The sequence below is a fragment of the Neovison vison genome, chromosome 5, assembly GCF_020171115.1.
Source record: "Neovison vison isolate M4711 chromosome 5, ASM_NN_V1, whole genome shotgun sequence".
Lineage (NCBI taxonomy): Eukaryota > Metazoa > Chordata > Mammalia > Carnivora > Mustelidae > Neogale > Neogale vison.
In genome coordinates this window covers 136,423,367-136,451,328 of record NC_058095.1, presented here as the reverse complement: position 1 = coordinate 136,451,328, position 27,962 = coordinate 136,423,367, and the positions used below count along the sequence as shown (strand labels likewise).

The 27,962-nt window shown below is 42.5% G+C and overlaps 1 long non-coding RNA gene across 1 annotated transcript; it reads left to right on the top strand.

Annotated features, from left to right (window-relative positions):
* The first annotated feature begins 383 nt into the window (after positions 1–383).
* LOC122907157 lies at positions 384–27,962 on the top strand. The gene is made up of 4 exons (XR_006384692.1): positions 384–467; positions 14,297–14,377; positions 22,328–22,371; positions 24,522–27,962. It is a non-coding gene; the product is annotated as an uncharacterized LOC122907157 (long non-coding RNA).

Genomic DNA, 27,962 nt, shown 5'->3' with positions numbered 1-27,962 from the left:
GACCCCAGGATCATGACCTGAGCCTAGGACAGACACTTAACCTACTGAGCCACCCAGATGCCCCTAGAATTGTTTTTTGTTCTTTGTTTTTTTTTTCTTTCGGCCATGTTGATGGATTTGTGGGATATAGTGGGCCTGAGGAGAATCAGTCTTACTTCTGGAAACCAGATACTGTGATTTGCCCCACTTAAAGAAACATGGTGAAGTAATCAGCTTTGAATGGTCCTGGATGTATTTCAAAGGCTTTGTGCACTTTGACTTTTAATTTTTTTTTGTAAAGATTTTATTTACTTATTATTTGACAGAGCACAGGCAGGGGGAGCAGCAGACAGAGGGTGAGGGAGAAGCACGTTCCCGGAGGGAGAAGCAGAGAGCCTGATGCGGGACTCATCCCAGGACCCTGAGTGGAAGGCAGATGCTTAACAGACTGAGCCACCCCTGCGCCCCTCTTTTGACTTTTTTAACTGGTAAGTGAAAAGGCCAGCCTTCTTGCTGTACACAAGCAACCCCCCTATGTTTTTAATTTTGGCTTGTGAATGCATCTTTAGTGAAGTTTATGTGGTTTGAAGTGGTGGGGTTTGGAGCCAGCCAGTGGGCAAGAAAGAATTCTTGAGATGTCTTTGGTCCAAAAAGGTGATTAAAACTCTGGGACAGGACCCAAGGGCAGAAAGAACTCCCTGGGCTTGTGAGGAGTGGCTGATTATATAAGTAGGAGCTGGGGGAGGTAAAGACACTGGGAAGTTTCCAAAAGGACTTTGATATGCTAAAGAAGACTCCTGGGACCCTGAAGACCTAGCTATTGTCAAGCTAAGGTTGTTTTCCCTCTAACAAAGCACTAACTGTGCGACAAGTTTGGGTTCCCTGGAGGAATGTTACACTCTGCCTGCCTCAAGTGTTTGTCAATGGGCTGCAGGTTATAAGGACATTTAATTTTTTCTACGTTGCCTCTGCCTTTGTTCTCCACATCAGAGTTTTGTCTGTGGATCTCCATAGGAGCCTGAGTTGAGGGCACAGACCTTCCTTACTCAAGGTCGGTTTTACTTCTGCTGGGAGTCCCAGCATTTCATGATCTTGGGGTTGGGAGGGCAGGGAGCAGTTCTCATGCTTATTTCTGTCTTGGTAGATGGGGATCATGCAGGTAGTATAAAGTCAAATCATAAGATCATGGAAGGGGAGACCTATGCTTGTTCATTCTTGTGGAGAGGTACTTTCCTGTCCCTACTCTGAGCCTACATGGAGATAGGCAGGCATTCTTGTTGAGTCTCTATACTGGTGGGTGGTTTTTCTGATGTATCTAGGGCTGCCAGCTGAAATACACAGCTCCCGGTTAAATCTGAATTTCAGATAGGCAACAAATAATTTTCTAGGGTTAGTATGGCCAAATACTATACTGGACATACCTATATTAAACATCTATTTGCTGTTCATTGCATTACTGATTTAACTAGAGTGCTGTTGAAGGATAATTGGAAGGCAGGCAAGTGGGGACAAGGCTACCCCCCTCCTCCAAGGAGTAGACCACTTTCAAAAGGATTTTACACCACCCTGGAAGGAGCCCTCCACCCTTTCCCATAGGATAGATAGGTGACGGAATCTGATTGGATGACAGGAGACGAAATCTGATTGGATGACAGGCAGAGGGAAGGTTAATCAGATTGAAACAGTGTGCCAACAAGTCCCTTAAAACTCAGACTTAGAAACTGGTAGCAATCTATTTGGGTGCCTTCCCTCCTTGGGAGCTTCGTACTGTCACTTTGACCCTTGCTCTGCTACCCACAACACTGTGTGGTCTACCTCTTCATTCTTCGAAGTGATGTGACCAAGAACCGTAGCCACCGATGGAGGAAAAAAATCCTCTAATACTGTTGGGTCCATGGTCAAAGGAATGAGACTGATACAAAGCTAAGGTCAAGCAAACTTTATTTCATGCCAAGCATCGAGAATCAAACTGACCGGCTCTTGCAAAGAGGCGGTGACCTCTCTCTGCCTTACAGACTAGCCTTTAAGGGCAAAGGCCATGTGGTTGGGCCTGGCCACACACAGGTGGCCAATGAGATTGTAACACAGAGAAAACTACACAGTCAAGCTAGGTCACACATGGGTGGCCTACAATTTGCCCTAGTAGATATTTGAACTAGCCTATCATCTTGGTCAGAATTGGCACCCAAAAGGTGCCCGAAAGGCAGGGCCCATACTCCTTGGTAGCTAGGGAGACAGTATGCGTGCCCCACTGATTGGATATATCCACCTGGCCTGACCTGCCCTTGTATTTGGTCTTTGTTACCTGGGACTGGTTTCCCAAACTTGCTTTTAAGTAAGTTCCCTGAGGCGGGGCAGGGTCAGTTTAAGTTTTACTGCATAAACAACAAAATCACTGTTTAACCCAAGATGGAATCCCTCTAGCTAAATAGGCCCTTACAATACTAATGTTATTATTTGCTAAATATGGCAATTCTAGGTGTAATTTTTACTTAGGCCGAGGTCTTTTGGAGAGTCAAGCTTTATATGGAGTCTCAGTTGTAACTTCTCAACTTGACTGAGGTCTCCTGCTTCCATGAAGACTTTAAAATCTCAATTCTGAGAGGTGCCTGGGTCAGTCATTTAAGCGTTTGACTCTTGATTTCGCTCAGGTCATGATCTCAGGGTCCTGAGGTGGAGCCCTGTGTCACGACAGGCTCTATGCCTGGTATGGAACTTATTTAAGATTCTCTCTCTCTCTCTCCCTCTGCGCTACACCCCCACGTTGTGCCCATGTGAGTGCACACACGTGCTCGCTTTCTCAACCCTGAGGTCGTGAGGCTAGCATCAGACTGGAAAGCCCCACCAAAACCACATGATTGAGTCAGGGAACTCTTGGCTCCCTGGCTTCCTATTGTAGTTTTCACTTTCATTCTCGTTTTTTTGGCCCTTGGAGTTCCCTTATTTTCTTCTAAGCTCAGGCATGCTTTAAGAGGATGTTGTTATATTTTGTCCAGAGTTTTCAGGTGTTTTGAAGTGAAAGGGTTTCAGGTTATCTGGGCTATCCTATTATAGAACGGGGAAACTGCCACCAGCTCTGTAAAAGTCAACTAATAATGAAGGGTAGTTGGAAAAAAGGCCTGCAGGCAGGGACATGGGGAGCTGCCCTAAGAGGAAACCATTCTTCAAAGGATTTTACACCACCTTGGAAGGACAACCCCCTCTCCCCCGGCCCCTGCAAAGTGATAGGTAGATGACAAAAACCTGATTGCAGGCACACTGAGGGTTAATCAGATTAAAACAGCCCTCCAAGGGGCCTGTTAAAACCCCTTTATCTAAACGCCCAAAGGCAACCCTCTTGGGTTTATTGTTCAGTAACTATCACTCAATCAACTTGGCTTTGTTGCCCACCATTCTTCCTCTGGTCTCCCTCTTCTTTTCTCAAAGTGGCTGACCAAGAACCTGTGGCACTAAAGGGAAAAAAATCCAGTAGCATAAAGGCCTCTGGTACTATATTGGTCTCAGGAAAAGTTAGTATGCAGCTCTCTAGACTTCCTGAGCTATTTGTAGGAGGGAGATATTATGTGTGGTGAAATATATTTGACCTAAATATAACCAAGTCAAAGTAGAGTGAGATACTTTGACAATCAGGCTGTTAAAAAACAAGTAAGTTTCGTCTCTGCCTACTTGTGATCTCCGTCAAATAAATAAAATCTAAAAAAAAAAAAAAAGTAAGTTTCGAATGTACTGAACACTAAAGATACATGGGAAAGAATGATTAAAGAGTGTTATGCCCAAGTTTTCGCGTCCCAGAGACCACCAAGGAGCCAACACCGATGTAATCACACGAGGGTTTATTTGACAAGCTGAAGCTTGGGCCCAAGTATGCCCGACACAGCAGAGTAGAGACTTGGACCCCGAACCAGATTATAGTCAGAGTTTTTAAAGGTAGAGTAGGATGGACTCGGCAGTAGGTGAGGACAAAGGGGATGTTCAGAAGGGCTATCAGGGTAAAGAAGACCGTCAGGATATTGGAGGCCTGGTTATTATCAAGCCAAGGCCGTTTTTCCCTCTAAGGAGGCACTAATATAAAGACAATGGGGAGTTTCCTGGTGGAATGTCACATGCCTCCTATCAAGTGTCCTTGTTAGTGAGATTTAGGTTTAACTTTATTTCCATTTCTTCCACCTCAGCCTCCTTCAGTTTTATGGAGGGAAGGGTGACATTAGGGCTTGAGGAACTGAGATTTTTGTCTCTGGAAGTTGGGCTGTTGATAAGATAGCTTCTTTGTTGTAAATCTCTAGGACATTTGTAAACCAAGGGAGACTTCTGTCTTGCAGGATTGTGATCTCTGCAAGTTAACTATTTGTTTTTCTTTTAGGGCAGCCAGTTGTGCCTGAGGAATATCACACAGATTACGGAGGGAAGCGGGAGCAGGTGGAGAGGGAGTGCAAGGTGCCAGCTTTTGCTTTGTCAAGATGCTTGTACTTATGTCAGGGCTAGACTCCAGGTGGGTAAAGCCTGGTTTTTTGTGGCCTCCACAAGAGCACCTAGCTAACCGAAGAAAATGTAATTTGTAAGCCTAGATGACTTAATTCCTACAATAGTGTTACAGATGGGTTTACCAATCACTAAATTCCCTTAGTGCAGGAACCCTTCCTGGGAGGGGGACACTTCCACTTCCTGGTCCTGTGACTGGGGCTTGGCTCTTGAAAGGGAAGTGCTCACAAGTGATTTGTGGCTTCTCCTCTCTCTTTTCTCTGTTTCATGGTACTCTTCCAGTGGTTAAGAGGCAGGGAGCACCCACAGCTGATTTCTATGATGTGTAGAGTGAGGAAGGGTAAAAAAAAAAAAACCCTTTATTCTTTTAACTCCTGGGGGTTTTCAGGCTGTTTGTTGGTGAAGCACAGTTGGGCTGTCTGGACCTGTATAGGTACCACAGACCCTCAGAGTAATGCTAGGTATTGAGGCTACACAGTGAGTAGGCTAAATGGAGTCTTTCTTCTCATGGAATTTGGGTTCTGATACAGGGTACGGAGATTAACTAAATAGAAAAATTCACACACAAAAAAACCTGTGAGGCACCTTGGGCTCAGGTTATGAGCTCGGGGTCCTGGGTCTATGGCTCTCTGCTCGACAGGATCCTGCTTCTCTCTCTCTCTCAAATAAATAAATAAAATCTTTTAAAAAATAAAGAAAACAGATAAAAGTTTTGAAGGAAACCAATTTTTGGTAAAATAAAAATGCATTTCCTTAAATTGGTAGCGCACCTATTTCTAGAAAAGCCGGAGGCAATTTACAGAATCAAACACAGTGCACAGTTTAGACCAGAGATACATTAATTAATATGGCAGAGGAATCAATGTTCCAGGGCCCTTGAGACAAATCAGTTAATGCAGGAAGGCACAATAATTTCTACTTTTCTGGAGCTGAGGCAAATAGGGGAAATAGTTGAATAATAGTATTCTTACTGCTTGACAGCAAGATGCAGGGCTGGCTTTGTGAGGAACTAACATTTTTCTTGCCCTGAATGAAGAAGCAGTTTATCATCCGGCTCTTCCATGAGGGATCTTGTACAACTTGATGGGCAGTAACTCTAATTTTGCAAAAGTCACAGGGACATGGTTTTAAGTGGATGTTCTGTGTAAATACCATCCATAAAAATTGAAGAGAAGAAAACACCTTAGTAAGGGAAGCCATCTGTGCAGGGAGCTTCGGTAATAGGAGCCTGCTTGGTTACTTGGTGTGGTCTAGCCTCCTGGCAGCTGGGGAGAGCTCCAAGAAGTGGGCAAGAGAGAGACCCTTGGTGCTCTCAGTATCAGAGGCCTCATGGGATCCTTTGGAAAGGGCTGGTTTTAAACGGGTTTGTGGTTGGGTTTTCCAAGCTGGACCTTAAATTATGTTTGATGGGTCCGTAATCAAAGGAACGAGACTGATACAAAGCAAAAGTCAAGCAAAGCTTTATTTTGTGCCAAGCATCGAGCAAGAATCAAACCGACCGTTTGGGGCCGCCTCTTACAGAGAGGGTGACTCCTCCCAGCCTCACAGACTAACTTTTATAGAGCAAATGCCCTTTGGTTGAGCCTGGCCACACACAGGTGGCCAATGAGATTGCAACACACAGAGAAAGCTGCACAGTCATGCTAGGTCACACATGGGTGGCCAACTGAATTACAATTCACCCCATAGTAGCTATTTGAACTAGCCTATCACCTTGGTCAGAATTGGCGCCCAAAAGGCGGGGCCCACACTCCTTGGTAGCTAGGGGACAGTATTCAGGCTTTTCTGATTGGATGTCTCCACCTGGCCTGACTCATCCCTACATTCGGGCTCTGTTACCTCCACCTGACCTGACCTGCCCTTGCATTTGGGCTCTGTTATCAGGGACTGGTCGACCATATTCTACTGGTTTCCGGGACTTGCTTTTAAGTAAGTTCCCCTGGGGGTGGGGGCAGGGTCAGTTTAAGTTTTATTGCCTAAACAACAAAATCACTGTTTAACCGGATGGAATTGCTCTGGCTAAATAGGCCCTTACAATGTTCTATGTTGTTGGTGGAAGAATCCATCTCTTAAGAGAGGCTGGATGGAAGGAGACAGCATTGCCAACATGTTGTTGAAATTCAAGAGCCAGATTTCTGTCTTCTGCCATATGTGAGTCACACAGAGTTCTGTGGGAAGGATCAGTATTTTCCTCAAAAAGAGCATTAAATGAGACACCTGGGTGGTGTTGGGGGAATTTCATTATACTCTAAACTATTGCTCTGCTTGGAGCCCTCAGCATTTCTTAACTTTGGCCAGAAAAGGCCACCTACGAGTACTGTCTGCTTCCACCCTCATCCTCTTAATTGCATCCTCTTTTAGACCACAAGACTGTTTTCTCTACAGCTCAAGTCTTTGTTATGTGTTTATGAAGTCCCTCAAGGGCTTCCCGTCATTTTTAGAGGTTTCTTTTTTTTTTTCTTTTTTTTAAAAGATTTTATTTATTTATTTGACAGAGAGAGAGATCACAGGTAGGCAGAGAGGCAGGCAGAGAGAGAGGAAGGGAAGCAGGCTCCCAGCTGAGCAGAGAGCCCGATGCGGGACTTGATCCCAGGACCCCGAGATCACGACCCGAGCCGAAGGCAGTGGCTTAACCCACTGAGCACCCCTTTTTAGAGGTTTCTTAAAAATGCAGTTCTTGGGCGCCTGGATGGCTTAGTGGGTTGGGCCTCTGCCTTTGGCTCGGGTCATGGTCTTGGGGTCCTGGGATCGAGCCCCACATCGGGCTCTTTTCTTTCCCTCTCCGTCTGTCTGCTTACTTGTAATCTCTATCTCTCTGTCAAATAAATAAAATCTTAAAAAAGAAAAAATGCAGTTCTTGGGCAAATGCATCAGAGTCACCTGAGTGGTTGTTAAATGGAAGATATCTGGCCCTTGCCTGGATCTGTGAAATCAGCAAATCTGAGGTGTGCTATACACACACACACACACACACACACATATATATATATATATAAAAATATATACATATATATATTAAATAATATATATATATATAAATAAATACATTTTTTTGGGAGAGAGAGGGGGACTGTGGTGGGGGGAGGGGCAGAGGGAGAGGGAGACAGAGAATCCTAAGCAGATTCCAGGCTCAGCATGAGCCTCATGGCGGGCTCTATCTAACAACCCCAAGATCGTGACCTCAGCCACAGTCAAGAATCCACCACTCAACTGACTGCCCCCTATAGTTTTATGCTGCTACCTGGGTGATTCTAATATGCTGCCTGAATAAGAGCTAAGCCTCCTAAAAGGAGGGGAATTCTGATTTCTACTCCTGTCTCTAACTTATCTCTTGTCAGTCTCTCTGAGTTCCCCCAAACACCCAGCTGCTTGTAGGTTTTCCCCAGCTCTAGCACTGATAACTGACGGGCCTTTCCACTCTCCCCACTGCCCAGAGTGCCTTCCCTTCCTTAGCAATGTTGACTGCTCCTTGCCTTGCCATCCCAGGATCCCAACCCCCGAAACACCCTTGTTAGGCATCACCACCTCCTCTGCTAAATCAGTCGTTTATGGCTCACCCTGGCACATCGTCGCCCATCCTTAGTGCACCATCCTGGAATCAGGTCCCTGTCTCCCCCTGGAGCTCGCCACCTGCGTGAGAGCAGACCCCACGCACCAGGCATCTTTCTGTTTTCAGGGCCGGACACAGGGTCTGATCCATAGCAGGTGATCAATAAATATTTGATGAAGGAATGCACGAGTGACTATAAAGCGTTACTGCTGTTCAACAGCGGGCATTGACGGAGAGCTGAGGTTATCACTCAAGTGGCGGTTACACATTTTGGAGGCATCAAGTAGGTGTCACAGGGAGGGGACATTTCATTAAGGCCTGATGAGAAAAGGATGAGTAGAAATTTTCCCGGTAGTAGCAGAGGGGCAAGGGCATTGCTGGAGGAGGGCAACCTCAGAGAGAGGCAGGCAGCTAGACAGGGTGGTACACATTGGGGTGACCGGGAGGAAGATGCAGCGAGACCAGGGGGCAGTGGGCGGTGTCAACAGCGCCTCCCTCAGGAAGGTTCTGCTCGGTTGCAGAACCCAGGGGAAACCCAGGGGAGACAGTGCCACCTACTGTGCCAAATCGGTTTCCCAGGCCCTTGCGTGGGAAGAAGCTAGTAGGCTGGTCATTATCTAGTCCTCACAAAGGTAGTTTTAAATTGAAATCTCTCATAGAATTAGAAGATCTCCGCATGTGACATACTGAACCCATTCAATAAATAATGAGCATTACTCTAACTTGTGATATTTTCTTGCCATCAAGAAAGACCTTGCCTTTATGAAAAGGTCCTGTCTTTTATTATTTTATGGAATGTCTCTTACTGGCTTCCATGATTTTCCCTTTATCCTTCTTGATATTTTCATCCTAAAGTTATGTAAGTATCTGAGACTTAATTGCTGCTGCTCCTTCTAATAACCTCCATTCACCGTTGGGATTTTTACTTCCTTATAATAGCGACATATCAAGAATTTTACCACAATTATCGGTGAAGTTCATTGGAACCCAGCTCTTCCAGTATTTCTTGTTGTATCAGTGATTGCCACGGTTCGAACCATTCCAGTCTGTACAGTATCTGGTATGGTCCGCAGCGCTGAGCAGGTGCTCAGTGAGCTAGTGTGGGGAACGAGAGCAGGGCTTTCAATGACTGGATCTTGGGATCTGCAGGTGTTTAACAGCGCTATTTCCATTAAAGGCTATCTCTTCCTCCACAATTTCAGAGTTAAGTCCTTAAGACTATTCCAGATGGAATAACTGTGCAATTGTGCAACTTAATTCACCATCCAAGCCTTTCCACAGACTCAAAAGTCACAGTGGCTCAGAGAAACTCCAGAGGGAGGCACTCGCTCCTCTATGCTCAGAGCCCCACGCGTATGGGAGGGTCTCCACCCATCCATCACCTTCCCTTACAGAGATAAGGATGTGGGACTGGGTACAGCAAATGTGCTTCCAGGGGCTTTTTTTTTTTTTTTTTTTTAAATTCTCTAGAGGGAATTGCAGGAAAAAAAACAGATTATCTTGTCCCTTGTTGGGTCCACTCCCAAATCTTTCTGTCTCACACTGAGACAGGTTTTAATTGCTCTAAAGCCAAACTCTTGATCTTGGATCCTTGGATTCCTCCTGCTTTTCCACGCAGAAGTGGGTCCCATGATTAAATCAAATTCAGGAAAACCCACATCAGTTAGAAGTTCGAGAGCATCCCACACTTGGGGGAAGTGTTTTCATGTCAAGCAGATGAGGTCACTCACCGGTATGAGATAGAGCAGTGCTCCTTAAACTTTAGGGAACTTAGAATCACCTGGAGAGCTTATTAAAATATTATGGGTCCCATCTCCAGAATTGCAGTAGGACTGTGACAGGGACTATAAATGTGCATTTAGGATTGTAAGATTTAGCAAATTAAAAAAAATGCAAGATGCCTAATTAAGTTTGAACTGCAGATAAACAATTTTTTTTAAGGATAAGTATGTCCCCAAAGTACATGACACATTAAAAAAATATTTTATTTATTTATTTGACAGAGAGATCACAAGGAGGCAGAGAGGCAGGCAGAGAAAGAGGGGGACACAGGCTCCCTGCCGATCAGAGAGCCCAATGCGGGGCTCCATCCCAGGACCCTGAGACCATGACCTGAGCCGAAGGCAGAGGCCCAACCCACTGAGCCATCCAGGAGCCCCCATCCTACATATTTTTTATTATAAAATTTATTCACTGCTTATCTGAAATTACAGTTGAACTGGGTATCCTGAATTCTGGCAACATAATCTGCATTTCTAACACAGGGCCGTGGGGATGAGGATGGTCCTGGTCTGGAGGCCACAAGTGGAGCCTTGGGAATGACTAGCCTGAGTGCAGATCCCTAGGGAACACCAACCTTTAAACAACAAAAAAGTCTTTGAGCAAGGCAGCAGAATTAGGTGTGTTTTCTTGAAACCCAAAAGGGAAAAAAGTTTTTTTTTTTTTTTTTAAAGATTTTATTTATTTATTTATTTGACAGAGAGAGATCACAAGTAGGCAGAGAGGCAGGCAGAGAGAGAGGAGGAAGCAGGCTCCCTGCTGAGCAGAGAGCCCGATGCGGGGCTCGATCCCAGGACCCTGAGATCATGACCTGAGCCAAAGGCAGCGGCTTAACACACTGAGCCACCCAGGCGCTCCAAAAGGGAAAAAAGTTTTAAAGACACAGAGTGATCAACAGGGTCACTTGACAGAGAGAATCTGAATAAAAGATGGAAAGGAGAAGTGAGTGGCAGAGGGGGGAATAGGAGTGGGGAGACAAACCATGAGAGACTGTGGACTCTCAGAAACAAATTGAGGGTTTTGGAGGGAAAGGGGATGAGGGGTTGGGTGAGCCTGGTGGTGGGTAAGGAGGGCACGTATTGCATGGAGCACTGGGTGTGGTGCACAAACAATGAATTTTGGATCACTGAAAAAATGTTAAAAAAAAAAAGAAATTACATTGGCCAACAGGAGGCCTTCAGGAATCTTTATCAAAACATTTTCAGGGCAGTGATGGGGCAGGAGCCAGCTGGCAGTGGTAGACAGCAGGGGTGTCATGGTGGACATGACCGTCTGCATAGGATTTTTTGGAGGGGCTTCTTTGTGAAACAGAAAAAAAAAGGGGGATGCAGGGGCATTTGAAGGTTTTTTTTTTTTTTTTTTAAAGATTTTATTTGTTTAAATGACAGACAGAGATCACAAGTAGGCAGAGAGGCAGGCAGAGAAAGAGGGAGAAGCAGGCTCCCTGCTGAGCAGAGAGCCCGACATGGGGCTTGATCCCAGGACCCTGAGATCATGACCCAAGTTGAAGGCAGAGGCCTTAACCCACTGAGCCACCCAGGCGCCCTGAAGGTATTTTTTATTAAAGGGGATGGTGGCTATATTTTATGGCCATAGAGGAAGTCAGTATAAGGAACACTTGAGATTACAGAAGCTGGAGAAGAGCGAATGGGGCACAGGTCGGAGAGACGGCCACCTTCTGATGTTCAAGCAGGGAAGGCTCTCGGTTCCGTTCAGAGATCCATCCCGCAGAGCCCTCGGCATCACTTGCCTTTTTTAAGTGGTCTGGCGCAGAGGGGTCAGGTCTGAAGAGTCTGACAGTTTGCTGCCAACGTCTGTTCCTTTTTAAAGGGATTTAATAGGTTTTGGTTCCCCGCAGACCTTGATATTAGTTCTGGGGTGTCAGCTAACATTGGTCCCGCCATGTCTCCTAGCTGCGGTACCGTAACTGCTCGCGTCATTGCTTGACACAGGCCCCTTGTTGACATGACTCTCTCCACTAAGTAATAGAAAAAATTGGTGTAATACATTCAATAACACAAACGCCACCATTAAAGCATTGTTTTACTCTCTCGTGTTAAGACGATCTCGGGTTCAGTTTGTTTAAAAGGTCAGAGCGTCTCGAATTGCAGTCTTGGGAGCCTCTGCCACCGTGTTAGCTGTCAGAAGGTGTCTGGAAGCCAGGAGTCTCTTCTGAGCCAGAGAGAACCGTTTTGAGAAATCCTAGAAGGAACAGGGAGCCTCTGAGGCGAAGCACCACACCTCTTCACCTGGGCTTTGGTTGGCTTGCTTCTTCTCTGTGGGCTCAGCATGGGCTATGTATCTCTTGGCCTAGAAGACTTGGAGGTGGGTCAGTGACAAAAAGAATCAGAACCCTGCAAAGGGGAGGAGGTGTTCTTGTGAGGTTTCCAGGCAGATTCTCTAATACCTTCTAATACCTTCTCCCCCGCCCTGACCCACTGCCGTGGGGAAAGTTTAGGAGGTTTGGAGTGAACATGCGTATCTTATCCTGTTATGGGGTACATATTCTCACTGTGTTAACTCCAGAATGTACCCTGCTTTATTCTTTTTCCATTTGCATTTGACTTAACTATTTGTATTTAGCACATTGGAGATTTGATGCTTACTTTAAAATTGAATGTATTATCATTTAATAACATTTACTCAGTGTATATTATTTATATTATATTATTAAATAAGTATTATTTAACACATGACATCATTATTATTTAGTAAATAACAATATTACTAAGAATAACATTTATTAAAAGTTACTTAAACAAATAGAATTCAATTTCTATTAATACAAATTTAAAATATAGAAATGACTTAGTTTTGAAATGCAAAATCCTTGTTTTCTTGCACAATGAAATAACCAAGTATTGCATTTGAGAATGTCCACATATTGACTCTGTCCTTGTCATGGCCAGTGCCCCTGGATCTTTCTTTATTGTGAAAGTCTGAACAAAGGGTTGCACCCCCTGGGGCCAGCTACAGTCTAGAGGGCAGGAACAATTTCTGCTCCAGCTCCCTCCCCAGATTAATGGAGGAGGCATTTGAGGAAACCAAATGTTAGAATTACAGGAAGTTGAGAGCTCCCCATCTCAAAACTGGGTTCAGCAAAGCATGCTACCTTAGTTCTGTAGTTACTTATTATGCCTATTTATTTCCTGAAAGATAGGTCAAGGTCATTGAGCTCCATAATTATGTCAGTAGTAATAAAATAGAAAGAAAATAACCTATTACATTGCATAATTGTTTGTCATAGTCATGGATGACACTATAGTAACTAATAAAGTTAATAAAAGTTAAAATTTAATAAAACCAAAACATCTGCAAAGATAGGCACCTATTAAATTGACCACTGATGTGATGTTTCATTTTCTGAAATTGTTCTCTAGTTTAGAAATAACTAACAATTAAAAAAAAAAAGAAAGGGGCACATGGCTGTATCAGTGGGTGAAGTGTGCCACTCTTTATCTTGAGCCTGTAAGTTCGAGCCCCACCCTGGGCGCAGAGATTACTTGAAAAAAAATTGTTTTTTTTTTAAATTTCAAATCATTTCCATGAAGTGAAATATTTCATACATAAATTAAAATTTGCAATCCCCATACAAAACAATACACCTCACAGTTTGCACACACTCTCTTCCACTGTCTTAAATTTAAATACAAAGTAACAACTCAGAATGAAAGAATTGAAGTAATTCCATTTCTGTTTCTCTCCTATGCTATCATTGTTTACTTGGAATCTGCTGTTTCAATGCAGGGATGTGTCCTTCCACTGGAACTGGGGCACAAACTGTGTCTTGAGGGGAGTTAGAAGATTTTTTTTTTTTTTTAAAGATTTTATTATTTATTTGAGAGAGACAGAGTGACAGAGAGCACAGGTGGATGCAGGCCTCCCACTGAGTGGGGAGCCTGACTCAGGACTCTATCCCAGGACCCTGGGACCATGACCTGAGCCAAAGACAGATGTTCAACCGACTGAGCCACCCAGACACTCCAGGAGTTGGAAGATTTTCTAAAGCATATGAATATACTCTTGAGATAGACAAGTTCTCATGTGAGGGGAGGAAAACGGGGAGTTCTTTGAATTAATTTCCAAATAGAATACTGTGTTATTAGAGGATAAGTAATAAAATATGTTGATTTGAAACTTGCACATATATTATTATTTTTAAAAGATTTTATTTATTAGAGAGTGCGTGAGCACGATGGGGGAGGGGGCAGAAGCAGACTCCATGCTGAGCAGGGACCACCTGAAGGTGGGGCTTGATCCAGGATCCTGAGATCGTGACCTGAGCTGAAGGCAGACATTTAACTGACTGAGCCACCCAGGCATCCCTATATAGTATATTATTAAAACTCAACTGTAGTCACACCAGTTGTTTACAATTTAGACCACCAGTAAAGTGTTTTTTGGGAAGGAGTATTCTATCACTGGATTGTTTAGAATTGCTGGTGGATGGTGACAACAAAAAGCAGGCTGACTTTAATGCTTTATTGCTTCTTAATAACTCCTTTACAGATAATGCACTTCTTTCAGCAGCTGAGCCTGAAGAGGTTTAAGTGAACATGTGGGACTTCTGCTTACAGGCGACTGACTCAGGTGGGAGGAATACTCTTTCTTGCTCTATTTCTTTCCTCATCTCTGCAGTGTTTTAGGAGGACACCATGGGTAGAGCTCTAGCACCTTCTTCCATCATGAGGGGAACTTGAGGATGGAGGCTAGTGATAGGGTAGAGCAGAAAAATTGAGGACCCGGGTCCCTGCTTGTGTGGACAATACTGAGTAGCCCCCCATGAGTCATGCCCTTCTAGAATCCCCTCTCACTGGGGTAGGATGAAACCCGTGACTTGCTTCTTCTAATCAATAGGACAGGCAAAGGAGGTGGGATATCACTCCCACAACAACACTTCCTTATAGGGCAAGGGCTAAAGAATTTTGTAGATGTAATTAAGGTCCCTGATCAGTTGACTTTGAGTTCATCAGAAGGGAGATTATTTTGGGTAGGTTTGCCCTAATCAGGGGAGAGGGCCTATGCCTTCGCTGAATTCAGAGACTCCAAGCAGCAGAGACTCTTTTCTCTCTGTTGCTGTCCTTGAAAAATTAGTGCTTGACGAATGTTACAGCTACGAAGAAATGGATTCTGCCAAAAATTCAGTTCTGAGGGAGCTGGGAAGTGAATTCCGCACCCCCCCTCCCCCACCCCCCGCTAGGCTCCTGATGACATTACTGCCCAGCCAACACCTTGGTTTAAGCCTTAAGAGAGGCCTGACTCCTCACTCACAGACACTGGGAGATAATAAAAGTGCATTGTTTGGAGCTGTTAAGTTAGTGCTAATTTGTTAGTGTAGCACAGACACTAATATATTGGTGTCTGTGTTGCCGCTGTAACCGCCCAGGAATCCCTACCTCCAGGCTCCTTTTATGTGAGCAAGAATTAAATTTCTCACTTCTTTAAACGATTATAATTTTACATTTTCATTTATAGGCAGCTGACCCTCACCTTAGCTGATTCGTGGGGTAATGAGGAAGGGTTTCTAGAATAGGAGTCATTGGTGGTCGATCTTAAAAGTGGATACAATTTCAGAAGATGGAAACGGGGGTGTCTGGAGGTAGAAAATAATTTTCATGGGGCAGAGTGAATGAGAATAAATCATAGGTGTTTTGAAGAAATAAGGAGCGGTTTCACTAGATTGAATGAGATGAGGCTGGAAGGGTAGATTAGAGTTGAATCACAAAGTCACAAGCACTTGGAGATTATTTTTCAAGCAGTGGAGAGCAGTGGAGATTTTCTGACCAGGGCGGTGGTATGAGCAGAGCTACGTCTTATTTTAGAAACGCGTACAAGTCAGTTCTCTTCAGGTTGTGGACACCTGTCTTGAAGTAGATTTTGTCTCAAAGAGATATATGGGAAGAGAAACTGGGAGGAGAAACAGGAACTTAAAACAGGAGCCAGAGAATGAGAGACTCCTGTGTTAAGGGCTATATGTCTTGTTATTTGCCTTCATTTTCTGCTGCGAGAAGCTGCTCGTGGCTGGACCATTACCCCTTACAGTTGCCCACCTAAGGGGAGAGAAGGGGCTTCCCTTCCAGCTCTGGTTGAAGGTGTCTCTGCTGGAAGCTGCACTTTGAATGGACAACCTTGGAATAATCGCAAAGACCAATGGGCAGGATATGATGATTAGCCTGAGTGTGTGTGTGTGTGTGTGGTGTCTGCTACTAGAAAAAGAGCCTGGGGAATCAAAACAAAATGTTTAGTGCAATTCGAATTTCACCGTTCTGTCTTTTCCTGTCAGGGTCTCATGGACAAATGACGTACTCTTATGATTATACCCCACTAGGGGAATAAAATTTGAGTTGGATTTATATTTAGTATAGGAATAACGGTATACACAAATGATTATTCATACTTTTACCAATGATTTCTCCTAACCTCTGTCAATGGCATCCAAACTCTAAGCTATATAATTAAAATTAGTTTCTACTATATAAGTTTTTAATCCTCAATTATTAATTTATTTTATGTCCAAAGGGTGTAAAATACTGTGTTGTGCTTATCCATCACTGAAAGAAAAGAGAAGTTCAGCATAGCTATTTAAATGTACTTCTGGAGTGCCTGGATGGCTCAGTCGGTTAAATGTCTGGCTCGATTTTGGCTCAGGTCATGATCTCAGGGATCTCAGGGACCTGGGATCGAGTTCAGTGGGGAGTCTGCTTGATTTTCTCCCCCTGCCCCTCTTCCTGCCCTCTTTCTCTCTCAAATAAAGAAATAAATCTTAAAATAGAAGAAATGTACTATAAGTTCTTTGAATAATTTCAGTGAAATACTAACTCATTGCTTAAGAAAGCAATATTTGTTTCAAAACAAGATAATTGTTAAATAAAATCTGAGGTCATCTAAGAAGTGTATTATTTTAACCTGTACCTTTTTACCATATATACTTTAGGTACCTGTAAAAAGTTTGGGAAGTTTAGGGTTTGTTTGTTTTTTTTAAAGTAAGCTCCATGCCCGGTGTGGGACCTGAACTCACAATTCTGAGCTTAAGACTTGAGCCAAGTTCAAGAGTCTGACTCCTAACTAACCGAGCCAAACAGGCACTCCTAGGGTCTTTTTCTAAATTTTTGGCTATATTGATTGTCTCTACATTTTATCTGGAAATATTCAAGCATATAGAGTTGACTCAGATTCTGTAATTGACATGATAAACGCCCATCTGAGGAATCGAAGATGCCAGCATTTAAAAATGCCTGAAACACAAATTTCATTTTTCAAAATGTGGCTGAGCTACTTTCTGAAACACTTCTATCGGCTACTTGGTGGGTGCAGCTGATACGTTTTACCACTAGGTGCTACTCTTCCTCCATCACATACGTATCTCCAGTCTCAAAAGCAAGACCGATGCAAAACCAACGGACTTCTTTATTTCCTGACGGCCTATTTAAACACAACCAAAACTTTGCCTTGCCTATTTACTCATCATTGTAACAATACAGTATTTTGAAAGTGGTTGGCCAAGCATTCAACATTTGTGGAAAGTGAAGCTTAGACCTGCTTTCTGCAGTATCATCCCACAGCATGTTTCAGAAAACTGAAGACAATCAATACCTCTACTTGCTATTAATTCATATTAATGAAAGGAAGCTATAGGGTTATAATGTCATGAAAAAGACAGTTGACATGCCCATGATTTCTCGCTGAAAAGGTGGCATATTATAGTATCTATACCATTTTACATGTGAGACAGTAAAAAAATAGAACTTTAAGTTATTATATATTACAAATCACCCAAAGGCATTATTATTGATCTATATCTGCACAGGAGGAAAATGTATGGGATCTGTTTATAGTCTCATGCTAAATATCTTGAGCTAGATGATAAGTAGCTGATAGGAATCCCTGTTTGTTCAGCTTTTCTGGAAGGATTTCTCCCACCCAGTGCTTGTGGATAAGCACATCGTAAACATTTTTGGTTCTAAATTCTAAATTCATTAATCACTTTCATATTTATGTTCACTGGGCCTTCAGAGAAAAGATTTTATCAGGGCATCGGATTGAAAATTTAGCAATTCTAAATATTAAAATCTTAAAAAATTCTCTTCCCACGGGATAAAACAATTTGAGGTGGGAAAAAATGAAAAACTAAATAAATTGTGATTTTTTCCAAAAAAAACCAAAATAAGCCAATTGGGCAAATTAGATCCTTGGAACATATGTCTTCTTCACATCTTCCCTCAGATTCCCCTGTCCAGTTTAGCTGTTCATGCACTGACTCATTCATGCACTGGCCAAACTTCTACTGAGCAAGCTCATGTATTTCAGATACAAAAATAAAATGGAATGGCCTCTGTGCTGTGAAGGCTTGAAGTTGAGGGTGAAGTGGAGCTGTCAAGAAAGAGAAAGAGAGATTCGTAAGCAGAGAGTTAGCACAGTGACAGCTCCCGGGATACTCTCCTTTGAGCAGGATGGTATGAATGGAAGGATCCTTTGGGGACTTTCACATGCCTTGAGACTAAGGGGACAGAAACTTTCCACTGTCTGGACGATGTGTTCTGGAACCTGCTGGTGGCTGTGCTGCACCGCCCCCCCCCCCCACCTGGTGGTCCCACAGAGAGGATGTGGCCCCATGACTGAGTTTGGGCCAAAGAGATTGCTGTGGAAGTGTTGGGCGGGACACCTGGAACAGGTGCCTGCCTTCCTCCAGGTTACCAGCACAGGTCACTGTCAGGGGCGGTGATACAACTCCTTCTCATTGTAATTGGGTCATTGGAAATATAATCAACACTGGTTTTTGTCTTACTCGTATTTCTTGAGTCTCGTTTCCCTGTTAAGGAACTATTTTGGTTAGAGGAATAAGGACCTGCTTTTTGTTCTGACTTTGGAGTTAGGATTTTAGTGTTCAGCCAGACAGAAATAGAAATGACGTGATGATCAAATCCAGCCATCCAGTCCCTTTCACACCAGCATGAGTACAAGTCACCCATAAAGGTTACTTTTGAAGGTCGAAAGAGAATTGAAGTGAAAAGAATATTGATTAATCCAGGGGAAGCCGAAAAGGCTCTGTTCTTCCAGTAGCCCCGAAGCAGCAGGCTCCAGGCATGTCATGTTAATAAAGGAGGCGAGAGACACACTGAGAGACAGCAAAGGCGAGAGGTGGGAAATGATCTTTCTATTATTCCCTCTTGGTTAGAAACCCTGTTATGTGCTCTATTGGCTCCCTGAACTCCTCCTTTAGGAGAAAAGAATAGTGAAGCATAATCCTATGTCTTCAAGTGCTATTTTGATAAGGCCCCACTCATGCCCTCATTTCCCTCCTTGCACCACTTGGATGCATTCCGTCGTTTTAATCATTCCCTTGCCTACACCTGCCGCTCCTTCCCTGGGTATGTCCATCTCTGAGCCTCACCTGAGTAGCTGGAAAGAGCTGGCAGAAAACCAAACACACACATGCCTTTTGATGTTCTCGGACAGGGTGCACAGTTACTGCCTTATCCTGCTGACAGAACAGAGAGTTCCCTCGCTACTCCTCTGAACCGAACATCAGAAGTTTGGTCAGAACATTTAAATACTTAACACATGTAGTCAGCCTTCCTGAGGTGCTCCCACAAAACACGCAGGATAGTCATCTGGTCACTTGAAGCTGCTAACCAGGGAAAAATACTCCTCTTAAATTAAAAAAAAAAATAGGCCTTATTTGAAACTTAGGACATCAACTAAGTGATTATATCAATATTTTAAACATATTCAGTTTAAGCACTTTGGATATGCACATGTTATTCTGTCTATGCTATTTTTTTTCTTAGTAAACATTTTCTAGGTAGTAGGTAGGAGGGGAAAAGTGAAACTGAATCCATGTTTTTAATCAGTTGAATTCATTCATTCAATCGGTATTTTTTGTGTGAACACTGTGAGTGTGATAAACATAGTTTATTTATTGTAAAATTCCTGTGATGTTTTCCTTCTCTGCCGAGGAGAGGAAGGCCGCCTGCTTTAGACACGGCAGTGTCCCCCGAACCCGGCTCAGGGCCTTGCACATGACAGGCACTCCAGGCCTGGTGACAGCTACTTTCACTGTGCAGACAACATGAGTCCTTGGGGCCAGTTGGGATGGGCTGATATAATGTCTAATTAGAGGGCTAGAAGAATTGGAAGGATGATGGAGATTCTATCAGGAATAGGGATCGGATAGTCCAAATATGTATAAAATTCATGGAACAACCCTCCCACTCTCCTTGGGATATATTAAAAACACCCGGTCCTGTGTTAAATTGGGTAGGGGAAAGCTAAGCTTCCAGATTGTGATGATGTCACACATTGGGACAGTTATAATTGAGAGCTGCTTCTTTCTATCTTTAGTATCTCTATATTTCTATGGCTGAGATATTTGCAAACAGTGATAGATGCAGGGTGATAGACACTTTTGGGGGCATTAATTAATCAAAGGGCTGATGAAAGTTTGCTTCAATTTTTTATTTTATTTTTTTAAAGATTTTGTTTATTAGAGAGTGTGTGAGAGAGACAGCATGAGGGGGGAGGGTCTGAGGGAGAAGCAGACTCCCCACTGAGTAGGTAGCCTGCCGTAGGGCTTGACTCTGGGACTCCAGGATCATGACCTGAGCTGAAAGCGGAGACTCAACCAACCAGCCACTCAGGTGCCCCTGACTGCTTCAATCTTTTTTTTTTTTTAATTACCAGACTTCATTTCTTAGAGCAGTTTTAGGTTTACAGAAAAATTGAAAAAAAAGTACAAAGAGCCCATAAACTCCCCACCTCTGAAGTTTCTTCTGTGTTTCCATTGGTGTAATGTATTTGTTAGAACTGATGTGACGATGGATACATTAGTCTAAACTGAAGTCCATATTTTACATTAAAATTTACTCTGCATTATAAAATTCTATGGATTTTGCTAAATACTTAATGATTGCTTCAGTGTTTTGGTTTTTTTTTGCTTCAGTTTTTATCTAGCATAAGGGCTCAATAATATTTTATTGGAATGAACAGGAGAGAAACCAATATAATTAAAAAATCAATTTGTGCAATAAAATGATTTAAATTATGTGGATTGGCACTGGGTTTTTAATAGGCTTTTAATTTCACTGTAATGTACTTATAAAACTAGATTTATTAGTAAATGTTCACTTGTTATATTTGTATCATTGAATTTATTTAAGTAAATGAATAAAAATGATTATAAAACACTTTGGAAATATTTGATCATAATGAGAGCATGGCCCTCACATTTAGTCATATATTCAACAAGAAGAAAATCCTGACTTTTTTTCCCCCCCAAATCTGGTAATCACTAGGTATGTGGACATTTAAGGCATCATTGGTCTACTGTTTGCCATGTATCCTGGCACATGGGGAATGTATAAGGCATATTAGCTATTGATTATGATTGTAAGTTCTCTAAAATTAGAGGTGTTAAATCAAGTTTTGATCCCTGAAAATGGGAGAGGAAATTAGAAAAAAAAAATCCTTTTTATTTTTGCATAAGAAGTTGGTGAGGCAGTTGTCTGAAATTATAGAATCTTAGAAATAGAAAGGAAGAGGGGCCTGTGTGGTTCAGTTGGTTAAGTGCCAGTCTTCGGCTCAGGTTGTGATCTCAGGGTCCTGGGATCCGAGCCCTGCATCAGGATCCCTGCTCAGTGGGGAGCCTGCTTCTCCTTCTCCCCTCTGACGCTCTGCCTACTTGTGCTCTCTCTCTCTCTGTGTCAAAAAAATGTATCTTAAAAAAAAAAAAAAAGAAATAGAAAGGAAGTAGATCATCTACTGTACCTTCTTCACCCAAATTCTGAATCCCTTTTATGTCAATTGTTTTCAGTGGGCCTAGAGCTTAGATCTATCGCAGAAATGGGACTACAATTCTTTTTTTTTTTTTTTTAAAGATTTTATTTATTTATTTGACAGAGATTACAAGTAGGCAGAGAGGCAAGGCACAGAGAGAGGAGGAAGCAGGCTCCCCACCGAGCAGAGAGCCTGATGTGGGACTCGATCCCAGGACCCTGAGATCATGACCCGAGCCGAAGGCAGAGGCTTTAACCCACTGAGCCACCCAGGCGCCTAGGAATACAATTCTTGTTGAAGTGGCATTTCCCATCAATGGGTGGCTTCAGTTGTTCAAAAGGTTTTCATAGCTACACCCGAATTTTCCTTTTTAACTTATACTTGTAGATCTTAATTTTGCTATTTGGTATTGGGAAGAATATAGCTGCCATGCTACCTCAAATAGAACCCCCTCTAGGCGATTCTACTATATGCTAGGCTAAACTAAAAATCTCTTGCCATTATATGGTTTTTGTATTCCTCAAAATCTTGCTTAGGCTCTTTGAAATAACCGTTGCCTATTGAAATAACTTTTTTCTTTATTTGTTGTTATTATTTGTGTTAACACTGAACATAAAACCTACACTCTTAGCAAAACTTTGAGTACATGATATGGTATTGTTAACTATAGGCACTGTACTGTACTGGAGATCTCTAGGATTTATTCATTTCATGTAATTGAACTTTGTGCCCTTTGACTAACCTCTCTCTATTTCTTCCTACTCCCAGCCCCTAGGAACAACTATTCTGCTCCGTTTCTGGGAGTTTGACAGGTAAGTGATATCATGTAGGATTTGTCCTTTCGTGTCTAGCTTATTTCATTTGGCATAATGTGCTCCAGGTTCATCCATGTCCCAATGGCATGATTTCCTTCTTTTTCTAAGGCTAAATAATATTTCATTTAATGTATATACCACATTTTCTTTATTCATCCATCAATGGCTATTTAGATAATATAAGCAAAAATAGACCAGTGGGACAATATTGAACTAAAAAATCTTCTGCACAGAAAAAGAAACAATCAACAAAATGAAAAGGCAACCTATGGAATGGGTAAAAATATTTGCAGATCTTATATCTTATAAGGGTTAATATCCAAAACACATAAGAAACTTCTATACCCTAATGGCAAAAAACCAAATAACCTACTAAAAAGTAGGCAAAAGAATTGAATAGATATTTTTCCAAAGAAGACATCCAGATGGCCATTGAAAAGATATATGGAAAGGTGCTCAACATCACTAGTCATTAGGGAAATGGAAATCAAGACCACAATAAAAACAACTCAAAGTTTTGATGTCTACAATAAGACATAAATACTGGTTTTACTATCAGTTACTGTGTTTCTATGATTGCATGCTCAGCTTTTCTCTGTAAAATGAGGGATTTGATTTGAATAATTTCTAGGGTTCTTTCCAGCTTTTAAAAGCTATTGTATTTGGTGTGTCTGTGTATGTGTGTGTGTGTGTGTATGTGTGTGTGTGTGTGTTACAGATATTCCATCTTATTTGCTTCTTGAACTTGCAACTGCTGCAAAGTTCCAGATAATTTTTCACATGAACTTCTGCTAAGCTGCATCTTAAACAACTGTATGATATACATTTATCCCTGTTACTTTCTCTCTTTGTTTCTTTTTGTTACTAAAGCCTGTGTGGATGATTTTGAATGTTAATTCCATATTTGTTGGATTAGTGAGCCCAGCAAGATGTGTGTCATCTATAAATTTTGTTAACATGATTGTCGTATATTCATTTAATTTGCTGATAAAAGTTTAGTAGAAAAGAGCTTAAACAGAACCTTGTTCCTACCCCTTTCTCTTCACTTTGACATTGTTCCATTCATCAACAATCTTGAATAGACCTATCTTACCAACAATGTGCCCATGTAATTGATATTTAAATCCAGCCTCTCTCCCTAAATTGTCCAAAAAGATATTATGATCGAGCTCTCAAAGAACTTGTAAAAATCTAATATCCTATGATGCAGTGTTACTGCATTGCACGAGATTAGCAGTGCAGCCCAAGGAGTAGAAGTGTTTTGTTAGAGATGACTTGGTAGAAGTTATCTGATACTGTTTCCAGCCGTCAGTTCTCACTCTAAAAAGTCCACAAACAGTCTATTTAATAATCCATTCTGGAATTTTTTGGAGGAGGTGGTCAAGTTTCTAGTCTTTACTTTATGGTAACCATCTTTTCTCTCTCCTTGGAAAGCTGAACAACATTGTTTTGTGTCTCATTCATGGGTAGAAAAATTCCATCCTTTAACACTCTCTTCCTATACAGCCTAGAGACTGAAGGCATAGATAGGTACATAGGTGGGTGTGAAAAGTGATTTTTTGGAGGGGGCTGGGCACTGGCAGGTTAGTTATGAAAAGCTTTCCTCCACTGTGATCTCATTATACCTCCTTAACAGAGTCATACATAAATGATACATAAAAGATGAATTAATAATAAAGAACATCTTCATTAATAAAGGAGCATTTAGATACAGTGCAGTGTGTCCACACACCTACTGTACCTGGTTTATGGGCTGTAAATGCAGGAGAGGGCTTCCTCCTGTGCCTAAGCTACACAGCCAAGAGAGAGACCCCCGGAGCTCATCTATTCACAGCTTGGACTCCAAAGTCCGTCTGAAGTGACTAAGGGGGCTGAACCTGCAGTTGCAGATGCTCTTACACTATATGCATGTAGTTTCGGTTCTTTACAGCTTATGAAGCTGTGGCTTTTTGCTGACCAGCAGACATCTTTCCTCAAAAGAAGCTCAGTTTCATGAAATAGGACACTGTTTGGCAGGTGTAGTGGTTAGTTTTCCATGTCAACTTGGCTAGCCTCTGGTGCCCCATTGTTTAGACAAACGCTGGTCTAGAAGTGGCTGTGAAGATATTTTGAAGATGTGATTAACATTTACAATTATTTCGTTTTAGTAAAGGAGATGATCTTCCATAATGCAGCTGGGCCTCATCCAGTCAACAGAAGGTCAAAAGAACAGAAGACTGAGGTTTCCCAAAGAAGAATTCCATCTCAAGGCTCGAGTTTCCAGCCTGCTGGCTTTACAAAAATTTTGCTTACCCGCCCCCTAATCATGTGAGCTAATTTAAAATCAGTCTTTATCTTTATCTATCAAATGACAGATATTTAGATATAGATATCCATCCTATTGGTTCTTTTCCTTTGGAGGATAATAACTGACACAGGAAGGTATCTTCCCGCCCTGTGATGTTCCTGTGTGACATGTGAAACTCTCGACAGCCCCACGGGTGGCCATTCACTCTGATACTGTGCAGATTATCATGGGCCATAGACCTCTGGAGCCACGGTGACTTCCAACAAGATCAGGCACATAGCCTGCGCTTTATAAATATTTAAAGGGATGTTGAATGCAATGTGAAGAGGCACTAAACTTCTTTCATATGGTTGCTCTCTCTTCCAGTAATGTCTGCTACAATCGATGTACAACTTCTGTTTCCTTTGCCCGGCACACGCGTGTTCTTCCTCTTGGGGACCCGCTGGACCCCGGGAGTTGCGGGGAAACACTGCAGTTGCCATCTGAGCTGGTGCTCTTGCTGCTCTGCCCTGGTTAGGCCCGATTCTTCATCACTGCCTGGCTTAGGCTCCTGGGCTGGGCACAGCAAGGAAGTCTTGTCTTTGGATTTTCAGGACACCTGGAGTTTCCTTAGACTTCCTTTATGCTGTCTAACCTCTGCCCACTGCCACCTAGACTCCCGCTCCCAGGTGTTGCCGGTGTCTGAACTTTTAGTTCAGAATAAAACCAAGCCATTTTATTAATTGTTGCAAAGCCTAGGATGACAAATGAGCCCTGAGGCTGAAACCTCTGAGCTGTCTAGATTTTGACTAAATCTTTGAACCTGAGAGCAAATTTATTTTGGAAATTGCTGACTTCTGAGAGGAAGAAGGAATAGCAGATGAGATGCTGTAGACCTTAAGACACTACTGATACTACTAGAGAGTATCAGTTAAGATACTCTTAAGACACTACAATACTCTTAAGATATACTTAAGACACTACTGATACTACTAGAGATGTCATCCAAGGGGAAAAGGTAATGAAACTCTCAAGATAAGCGTATTCAGCAAGGAACTGTTTGGATTATAGAAGTGTGATGGAGACAGGAACTGGAAGGTGGCACCATGTTTATGATGTGCCCATTATCTGCCAGACATTGCGAAATGCAGCGCTCTCCATCATCTTATTTAATCTTATAAGAGTCCAGCGTTTTTGCTGTATTTTAAGATAAAGAGCTGAAATTCACGATATTTAAATAATTCTGCCCCAACTCTTAGATTTTTAAATAACAAAGCCAGCAGAAGCATATTGGGTTCACCCAACTCCAAAGTGTATGATTTTCTCATACACTTGAGGATAAGAAACTTATTTTCTAAACATAAATCACAATAGGCAGTATCAATTTAAAGTTTAGCAGAGTTTGAGGCCATTTCCTTACTGTGAAATATCATGCATATTTCCACAGTAACTGGAAAGCAAATTAGGGAAAGTTCCCTCCCCCCACTTAATTTTATCAAACAAATGATCTTACAATTATATAAGAAGTTGCCCATTATAGTCTAGCCAGTGGCTTGGCTTCTTGTCCAAACCTCACAGTGAAATATGCAGACTTTCTGGAACCACATATTAAAATCTCTGCGGTTGAATCAGCCCTTCCTTTTTCTGCAAAACCTAACCTCAGTACTATTCAGCATATAGAGAACTCCAGGGATGAGATCCTTAAAGCCCAGTGTCAAAAGGTGAGTACCTGATAATCATCACCTTAATTTCACGCTTGTGAAAACCGGCTTTGTCCTAATTTATTCTCAGACACGTGGGTCTGTCCTGTGGAGAGGTGCCTTGTTTTATAGCCTTGTAAAGAGATTGACCCCAAATCTGGCATACATATAAAGTAAAGCAATGATGTTCTGTAAACAGGCTCAGAAGAAAATTCCTCAACAGATAAATCCGTGAGCTATTCTGACATTTCCCAAATAAGCATATAGTCTCCAAGGTGATTATTTTGAATGACAACCCTCCTGTGGGGCATGAAATGGAGTAGATTTGACAGGGCTGCTGATGAGCCGGAAGAGCACTGAACGTTGAGTCACGAAGCATCTGTTGGCATCCCTGCCGGGCATCCATCTCCCTGTGAGGCACCTTTGCCTTCTGCTGCTCCCTGAGGGGCAGTGGAAGTCACCTAACCTTTCTGAGCTGCTGCCCGCATTTGGGACACTGTTGAATGACACCTGCTGACACGGTTGTGATAATCAGGTGAAGCTGACAATAGAAAACCCCTCAAAACAGTGGGGTGCAGGAACAGAGTGTGGTAACTCATTCATGGTTAACCTCCAGGTGAAGTCCCACAGTCCGAAGCCAAGGCCTTCAAGTTCTTAGGAAACATCAGTGATGTTAATAATTAGTCTTGAAGAGAAATTCCAGAGTCACCTGTGTGTGTGTGAGCGCCAGTTATTTCTGTACTCAGCTTGATATGGAAAGCCACCAGTAGAATTCATTTGTTTAATTTCACAAGCCCCAGAAGACCAACGGATGCTGCTTGCTTTGGAATACTGGAACCAGGTCTCAGCAGTTTTCACCGACTCACTTTATCCTTGTCTAGAGTTAATGAGATCAGAGTAAATAAACATACTAAGAACCCAGTGCTTTGCAAACCTTTATGGTATTTTAGGAGGCCAGGAATGAAGTCATATTTATCTTGTGTAGGACTGGGTTGGGTGAAGAGTAGAACAATAGTGAGTCCATTCTGTCTGTGGGCTCAAATGCGTCCTTGGAGATTTCTCCTGGAGGCAAGATTGTGCTATAGCTAGAAGGCAGAAGGGAACCAAGACTTCACTCCTTCCTAGTCCTAGTCCTTCCAGGGCAGCTCCTTTGAGTTTTTGGTCACCACCCATATAGCTCACAAGCACAGGGAGCTTGAGGGCCATTTCCGCTCCTACCAGGGATAAACGGCTGGTCAAGTTACCAAACCTCTCTTTGCCTTGGATACCTCATTGGTAAAGTGGGGAAAATAATAGAACCAATTTCTTTCGTGCATGTAAAGCATTTGAAGAAGTGAGAAGCTGGAAAAATGGCATTTAAAAGCATCAGTTTGGAAGATAGATTGCCTGGGCTCAAATTCCAGCTCCACCACTCATTTGCTCATATGGTCTTCCAAGAATTGGGTAGTTACAGAACTAGCCTCATAGGTGAAATGTGCCAGTGTCTGGGTGGATCTAACAGGGTCAGCACATAGGAAGTGCTCTAGGGATGCCTGCTATTATATTATTACTTGTGTCCAGGAAAAGTCTCAGATACTGTTTGTAAGGCTATGGAAATAAAAAGTTAAAAATTTCCAACATTA